Here is a 9,428-nt window from a genome sequence, read left to right on the forward strand (position 1 = left end):
ATCAGTGTTTTTTGGAAGCAGGTGTATCGCAGCCCTCAATCAGTATTTGGTGGAAGAAGGTATATAGCAATAGCACCCCTAGATCAGTATTTTGTGGAAGAAGGTATATAGCTCTGAAAATGTTCCTTTATCCCCTGCTGGCGTGCTTCTCTAGACATGCTTGAAGTCAAGGGGGCAGAGGCCTCCTTGCTTCAAGTCAAGGTAACCGCGCCCCCTTCTCTTGCCCCTTCACTATGACTGACAGCGCTTATGCAGAGAGTTTAGCAAAGCCAGCCAAACTGCCGGCTGTCAGTCACAGCGAAGGGGCAGAGAAGGGGGCGCAGTTACCTTGACTTGAAGCAAGGAGGCCGCTGCCCCCTTGACTTCAAGCATGTCTAGAGAAGCGCGCCAGCAGGGGATAAAGAAACGTTTTCAGAGCTTTTGCGGTATCTGCCTTTAGGAACAAAACAATCGTCAGAAACACACTGCTGGCAACTCTCAGGTACTGCTGGCGGCTTTAGGTGGTTTTTGGAGGTGACAGGTTCCCTTTAATGTACTAGTAGAATTGCCCCTCCCATTCTTGAAATACAAAATATTTCCTCCAATTGTCTCTCCAAGATGAAATAGGACAATCTCTCTCTATTCTATAACCCCAATCAGCAGTCCATAGAGTAGATAAATCATATGGTGGTGTCTCATTTGTACAGATTTTCAAAGGGTGTTAAGAGTAGAAATTATTTAAATGAAAAAGTTAACAAATAGGTTGCCAGCAATTAATACAATCTTATTAAATAACAGCATGATGGTAAATTGCCCATAGTCATATGTTTGTATGTTTTTTTATTAATCACATGTGGTAACCAGTTTTCTGAATAAAAATTTTTCTGTAACATTTCAAAATAACCACTAGAGGTCACAGTAAGCCACCATTACTGTGTCACTTACATAGATGCTGTAGCTGGCAGTATAAAAATAAGAATTGGACTAAAATAATACATTTCCAACTATAATTTACATTTAGAAAAGTTTACTAACTTAAAGGGGTGAACATATGGCGATGTCCACCGTTGCCATATTCTTTTACATTGTGAAGAACTTTGACCCATGACACATCCATCAGGTGGTACAGAACAGCCAATTGAGACGTTTCAGAACATGGTCCTACATCAGTCTTTTGCCAGTGTAGGGAGAGGTTGCTGTGTGAAGCAGGGACAGACTGTTAGGGACACCAAACGCTAGCTAATAGGGCCACAAAAGTCCTTTTAAGGACTTGTATAGGTGTGCTATCGATAGGTGTGACTTGCTGAGGGGTGTCATATACTTATAATATACTTTTTAACATAGAAAGTATATTAATAGTGCATTTGTATTGTGCAGCAGTTGTGTGCGGTTCTGCTGCGATACTGCAGCTACACGGAGTACCAAACGCTATTGGAACAAATAATTTCTACTGGTGTGATATACCAGTTGCCCCCCAAAAAAACAGATTGAGGCAGGGGAGTGATATACCAATAATATACTTTCTATATAGTGCATTTAGGTAGTGCAGCATTTGTTTGCGGTTTTACTGCGTTACCTCAGGTACAGATAGTGACAAACGCCATTGGAACAAATAATTTCTAATGGTGTGAAATACCAGTTGCCCCACAAAAAAACTGATTGAAGCAGGGGTGTGATATACCAATTATATACTTTCTAGATAGTGCATTTAGGTAGTGCAGCATTTGTTTGCGGTTTAGCTGTGTTACCTCAGCTACACAGAGTAACAAACGCCATTGGAACAAATAATTTCTACTGGTGTGATATACCAGTTGCCCCCCAAAATATTGATTGAAGCAGGGGTGTTGTATACCAATTATATACTTTTTCTATATAGTGCATTTGGGTAGTGCAGCATTTGTTTGCAGTTTTGCTGTGTTACCTCAGCTACACAGAGTGACAAACGCCATTGGAACAAATAATTTCTACTGGTGTGATATACCAGTTGCCCCCCAAATAAAATGATTGAGGCAGGGGTGTGATATACCTATAATATAATTTATATATAGTGCATGTGGAGCATTTGTGTGCAGTTCTGCTGAGATACTGCAACTATACAGAGGGACAAACGCTTCTGAAACAACTCATTGCAACTGTTGTGATTAGAGATGAGCGAATCGAAGCTGATGAAGTCGAATTTGTTCAGAATTTCAGGAAAACTTTGATTATGAACGAATGCGAATTTCCTCACGCTTCATGGTAACGAATCGCAATATTTTCTAAAATGGCATCTAAAATGTCAGCTACACATGTGAGGACATGGGGCAAGGAACTTTGGGAAGGCAGGATAACCCATAATGCCATGCATGCAGCCAATCAGCATTCAGCCAGCCCAGTGATGTCACTGCCCTATAAATACGGCGGCCATCTTAGATGCTGCCATTCACCATCGTACAGGGACAGACGTGTATGCAGGCGCTTGGAAGAGTGAAAGAAAAACTGTTTAAAAAAAAAAAAGTTAAGACGCGATTTAAAAGTGCAGGAAAAGGACAGTGAAAGGAGTCACTTCACAGTCAGGGAGAGACACGTGCAGATGCTAGGGAGAGTTATAGTAAATTCCTCATTGTGAAAGTAATCGATTTACAAGTGCAGTGAAACATTACATGTGTATCCAGATAGTCTCATAATACCTCTCTGTTATTCCAGCAATTAGTAATTGGGGTGCAAGTGCTATGTTGAAAAGCCTTTAGTGGCTTTTATCTGTGGAAAAAGATAAATATATACACAGGTCACTTTTGCTGTTAACTGTGCTGATATCATTTAGTGGCCTATTTCAATGTTATTTAAGCTAAAATCATTTACAGTCATTTCTGCTGAATAAGCACAGGGCTGTATTTCAGTAATACACTAAACATTTAAATGCAATGCACGGTTGCATTCATTTCTGGTGAAGAGTATAGGGGCTTATTTAATAAAAAAATAATAATAATACATACGCACTGCTGGTGAAAGCGTTTAGTGGCCTATTTCAGTCCAAGAAGAAATATATATTTTCAGTTCACTTCTGCAGTTATTTCTGTTGAAAGCGTATAGGGAGGTATTTCAGTAAACAAAGAAAAATAGATACGCACTGCACTGTTGCAGTTATTTCTGTTGAAAGCGTATAGTGGCCTATTTGAGTCCAACAAGAAAAATATATTCTCAGGTCACTTCTGCAGTTATTTATGTTGATAGCGTATAGGGGCGTATTTCAGTCCAACAAGAAAAATACATTTTCAGTTAACTTCTGCAGTTATTTCTGTTGAAAGCGTATAGTGATTACACAACAAGGTCAGCTGCTAATGTGGTCAAACGTGACCGGAATACTCAATAATTAAACAAAACAACAACCCAAAGAGTATGTATAATTCCATACAAATATATATATGTTATTGATGGTTAAAAAAAAGTGTACAAAACACTATCATAATAAATAGCACAAGTTTGCAATGTTTGAATATGGCATCTATAAAGTCCAGTAAACTATGCAATCAATCCACATGAGTCATAATCAATGTATTGGGGGAACACGATTAGCCTGACTATATTATCAGCAGGGTATGTGACTTCCTACTAATTACAATTGCGTATGTGTCCCTTTAGCTAAAACATGATATATAAAGTGACTAGTGCACAATGAGAGACAGAGTGTGGAATAAGTTACTACCTGTGTGGTTGCGGTATAGACGAAAGCTGCTGCTCCTCGACGCGCGTTTTGTCGCGAATGACTTCCTCAGGAGGAGTGAACAATGGGGTCAATGGTAATATATTTAAATAAAGTGTTGTCTTATTGCAGGCCTGAACCAGGGTCAGGTGTTGGGTCATGTATTATAGTTGATCACCTTCTGGTGATCGGGTCATGTATGCGGTACATGACCCGCCTCATCCATCTAGGTGTGGCAACTTCCGCCCTCACCCTGAGTCCGGTCTCGGAGAGGGCAATCACTGACGTCACTTATGACGTGGATTAACCTCGCCGACACCCGATCCCGGTGGATGACGGCACAAGTGCACGCATGGTGAGGTTGTCATGCGCACAAAGACCCGCAGCATTGTGGAAGAAAACTAGATTGTACAGATACAGCAGCAATTCGACCTTCAAACAATGTTATTGATGCTAGAATATATGTGAATCTAAAAATCCCCAATAGTGTGAAGGATGGGAAGGATCTTTGGAAGAACTGAACCAATTTATGGGTGATTGAAATCAAAATGATATCAATATCAAATTACCTTTCCAGGCAGCAAGAACCATAGATTTCTTGGATTTGAAGGTTGAGGTTAGTGAGGGGGGCCGTTTGATGACAGATGTACATAGAAAGAGCACAGCCGTAAACACTATGCTGCATGTTGATTCGGCCCATCCAAGGGCAACTATCGGTGGAATCCCCACTGGACAATTCCTCAGGTTGAAAAGAATCTGCTCAGATAAAAACACCTTTTAAAAAACAGATTCAAAGACAGGGGTTACAGTAATCGACAAATGCACAGGGGTTTACAAATAACCAGAAAAAGGTTGAGAGAAAAACTACTGCGCCCCAATACCATCAAAATTAATAAAAACAGTAATAAACCAAGGTTCATTACAAATTATAATAATCAGTGGGTGCAGCTCAATGTTATTTTAACAAAACATTGGGAGGTGCTGCACACTGACACCAAAATGAGGGAATGCATCATTGATAGTCCATTGATGACGGCCAGAAGGTCCAAAAATCTGAAGGATATGCTGGTCCATAGCCAATATGTTCCATCGGATGACAGAGAGACGGCAGAGTGGGAAGACTGGGATCATATCCATGTGGCTCGTGCAAAGCATGCAAAAACATGGATCAAAGAAATGACTTCACAGACTCACAGAAACAGAACTATAAAATCCGAGAGTATATCTCATGTTCCTCTACAGGGGTAATTTATTATGCCACGTGTCCCTGTGAAAAGATATATATATATATATATAGGGCTCACCACTAGGGAACTGAGAAAAAGAGTCAGGGAACATGAAAGAGATATAGAAAAAGCAAAAGATGAGACTGATATTAATTGTCTAAAGACCATCCTCAAACACTTTAAACTTTTCCATGACAACAACCCCAATCTACTGAGATTTAGGGGAATTGACATGATCCATCCAGGAATTAGAGGTGGCAACAACGGGGAAAAAAATGGCTCAATTGGAAAGTAGATGGATCTTTAGACTTAATACCCTGGCACCCAAAGAGTTAAATGAAAATTTGGATTCAGTTCTTTCCTGTGACCGTAGTATCTATTAATTGGATGGGGATCCATCATTTAAATTGTGATATTAAATAGATTGTAGGGTTATTGTTGATTATTATTAAAACAATGTGTTTTCTTTCCAGAAATATAGGAACTTTACCAGTTGATCTACTGCTTAATAAAGAACATTATCAAAATAAAAGTGGAAGATAACTACAAGCAAGACACCATTAATCATGAATAGTGAAATAGCAATGGATATTTCACTAAATTACTGTCACACTGATAAGTATTGTCGTCTCTTTCATTATAGGAAGATTTATTACTGGCTTATTACTGGCACATTGGAAGGCTTATTACTGGCACATTGGGGGGGCTTATTACTGGCACATTGGGGGGCTTATTACTGGCACTACATTTGGGGGCTTATTACTGGCACATTGGGGAGCTTATTACTGGCACATTGGGGGGCTTATTACCGGCACATTGGGGGGGCTTATTACTGGCACATTGGGGGGGGCTTATTACTGGCAGATTGGGGGGATTATTACTAGCATGATGGGGGGCTTATTACAATACTGGCACAATTACAATACTGGCACATGATGGGGGGCTTATTACTGCACATGATGGGGGAACTTATTACTGGCACATGATGGGGCTTATTACTGGCACATGATGGGGGACTCTTGTTACTGGAACATTGGGGGAGCTCTTATTACTGGCACGTGATGGGGGGCTGGGCTCTTATTACTGGCACGTGATGGGGCTCTTGTTACTGAAATGTGATGGGGGCACTTATTACTGGCACGTGATGGGGGCACTTATTACTGTCACTTGATGGGGGCACTTATTACTGGCACGTTATTGGGGGCACTTATTACTGGCACGTTATTGGTGGGCACTATAGGGGCATCTACTGAGGCCACAAATAAGGGGTATTTTATATGGGGGGCTCTGTACAGTAGCATTTTATACTGGGACACATTATAGTGGATACTATGGGGAAGGGGGAGAGGAGTACTATGGAGTCATCAACGGGGGACACTCAGAAGGAGTATTTTATACTTGCAAATTATGGGGGACACTGAGGGCATCTACTGGGGCACGATATATGGGGCATTTTATACTGGTACATTATGGGGGGCACTAGGAGGAAGGGGGGAGAGGAGCACTATGGGGGCATTTACTGGGGGCACTATATAGGGGTATTTTATACTGGCACATTATGGGGACATTAGCTCAACTGGGGGCATTACAAGGGGGTATTTTTTGCATTGTCACATTATAAGGAGAATTATTTCTACTGGGGGGGCATTATGGTGGGCTTTATTACTCCCCCATGGTATGACACCCTAGTAGCAGCACCAGCCTCCTCTCCCTGCTCTGCTCCTTCTCCAAATCCTTATTATGAAATCTTTCTCATTAGGATAAAGCACAACATCAGCTCCCCCGAGCCCCCGGCCAAAGTGTTGAAGTGGCGTCCGATATTCCCAAGGGCCAAGCCAAGTAATTGTAAGTTTTCATGTGAAATATGTTTATGTTATACACATATAGCCTACACTGTGCCACACAATGTACAGTATACCTCTACACTGTGTAGTCTGTTCTATAAGCACCCTTGTTCTGTGGCGGCGGACAGAAAATAATGTGGAAGTGCCCCTCCCGGGACCAGGCTCTGGATCCGTCACATACCCTGCTGATAATATAGTCAGGCTGATTGTGTTCCCCCAATACATTGATTATGACTCATGTGGATTGATTGCATAGTTTACTGGATGTTATAGATGCCATATTCAAACATTGGAAACTTGTACTATTTATTATGATAGTGTTTTGTACACTTTTTTAACCATCAATAAAATATATATATTTGTATGGAATTATACATACTCTTTGGGTTGTTGTTTTGAAAGCGTACAGTGGTCTATTTGAATCCAACAAGAAATATATAATCTCAGGTCACTTCTGCAGTTATTTCTGGTGAAAGAGTATAGGGGCGTATTTCAGTACTACAAGAAAAATATATTCTCAGTTCACTGGTGCAGTTATATTTGGTAAAGCCTTTACTGGCGAATTGCAGTATAAAAAGAAATATACATTCGCCTTTCGCTGCTTCAATTATATCTTGAAAAAACGTTATTCACGTTTAACAGTATAAAAAGAAATATACATTCGCCATTATATGTAGAAAAACCTTTATTGACGTATATAAGTAGAAAAATAAATATACATTCGCAATTCACTGCTGCACTTATATCTGGAAAAACATTTATTGACGTATATCAGTAGAAAAATAAAGATATACTCAGCGTTCACTGTTGCAGTTATATGAGTAAAGCCTTTAGTGGCGTATTTCTGTACAAAAATCAAGATATATTCAGCGTTCAGCGCTGCAGTTATATGTGGGAAAGTCCTTTTTGCGGTATGGACTGAATTACGTTGTGTTGAAATGTTATATTTACATTTCACACACTGCGCACTTACGTGACGACGTCCATAAGAGCGGCACACCAATACATGTGAATAGAGTTGAGCGAACACCTGGATGTTCGGGTTCGAGAAGTTCTGCCGAACTTCCCGGAAATGTTCGTGATCCGAACCCCACCCGAACTTCGTCCTGAACCCGAACCCCATTGAAGTCAATGGGGACCCGAACGTTTCGGCACTAAAAAGGCTATAAAACAGCCCAGGAAAGGGCTAGAGGGCTGCAAAAGGCAGCAAAATGTAGTTAAATCCCCTGCAAACAAATGTGGATAGGGAAATGAATAAAAATAAAAATTAAATAAATAAAAATTAACCAATATCAATTGGAGAGAGGTCCCATAGCAGAGAATCAGGCTTCATGTCAGCAGAGAATCAGACTTCATGTCATAGCAGAGAATCAGGCTTCACGTCAGCCAAAACTGGAACAGTCCATTGTCATATATTTAGGCCCCGGCACCCAGACAGAGGAGAGAGGTCCCATAACAGAGATCCAGGCTTCATGTCAGCAGAGAATCAGTCTTCATGTCATAGCAGAGAATCGTCATCGTCCTGTGTTTCCCCCCAGCCATGCACCAGTGATGGGCCTGAGCTGCGTTAGGTGCCACCCCGCTGTGAACATGCTTCATCCTCATCCTCCTCCACCTCCTCCTCATCCTCCTCGTCCTCCAGTAGTGGGCCCTGGCTGGCCACATTTGTACCTGGCCTCTGCTGTTGCAAAAAACCTCCCCCTGAGTCACTTTGAAGAGACTGGCCTGAAAGTGCTAAAAATGACCCCTCTTCCTCCTCCTCCTCCTCCTGGGCCACATCCTCTTCCATCACCGCCCTAAGTGTTTTCTCAAGGAGACATAGAAGTGGTATTGTGACGCCGTCATCACCACTGGACATGTTGGTGGAGTACTCGAAACAGTGCAACAGGGCACACAGGTCTCGCATGGAGGCCCGGTCATTGGTGGTGAAGTGGTGCTGTTCCACAGTGCGACTGACCTGTGCGTGCTGCAGCTGAAACTCCACTATGGCCTGCTGCTGCTCGCACAGTTTGTCCAGCATGTGCAAGGTGGAGCTCTCGCATATGAGGCGGTGAGCGGGAAGGCCTAAGTTACGCTGTAGCGCAGACAGGTGAGCAGCGGCAGGATGAGAACGCTGGAAGCGCGAACAGATGGCCCGCACTTTATGCAGCAGCTCTGACATGTCGGGGTAGTTGTGAATGAACTTCTGCACCACCAAATTCAGCACATGCGCCAGGCAAGGGATGTGCGTCAAACCGGCTAGTCCCAGAGCTGCAACAAGATTTCGCCCATTATCGCACACCACCAGGCCGGGCTTGAGGCTCACCGGCAGCAACCACTCGTGGGTCTGTTGTTCTATACCCCGCCACAACTCCTGTGCGGTGTGGGGCCTGTCCCCCAAACATATGAGTTTCAGAATGGCCTGCTGACGTTTATCCCGGGCTGTGCTGAAGTTGGTGGTAAAGGTGTGTGGATGACTGAATGAGCAGATGGAAGAAGAGGAGGAGGAAGCCGAGAAGGAGGAGGAGGCAACAGGAGGCAAAGAATGTTGCCCTGCGATCCTTGGCGGCGGAAGGACATGCGCCAAACAGCTCTCCGCCTGGGGCCCAGCCGTCACTATATTTACCCAGTGTGCAGTTAGGGAGATATAGCGTCCCTGGCCGTGCTTACTGGTCCACGTATCTGTGGTTAGGTGGACCTTGCCACAGATGGCGTTGC

The sequence above is a fragment of the Bufo gargarizans genome, chromosome 4 (assembly GCF_014858855.1).
Source record: "Bufo gargarizans isolate SCDJY-AF-19 chromosome 4, ASM1485885v1, whole genome shotgun sequence".
Taxonomy (NCBI): Eukaryota; Metazoa; Chordata; class Amphibia; order Anura; family Bufonidae; genus Bufo; species Bufo gargarizans.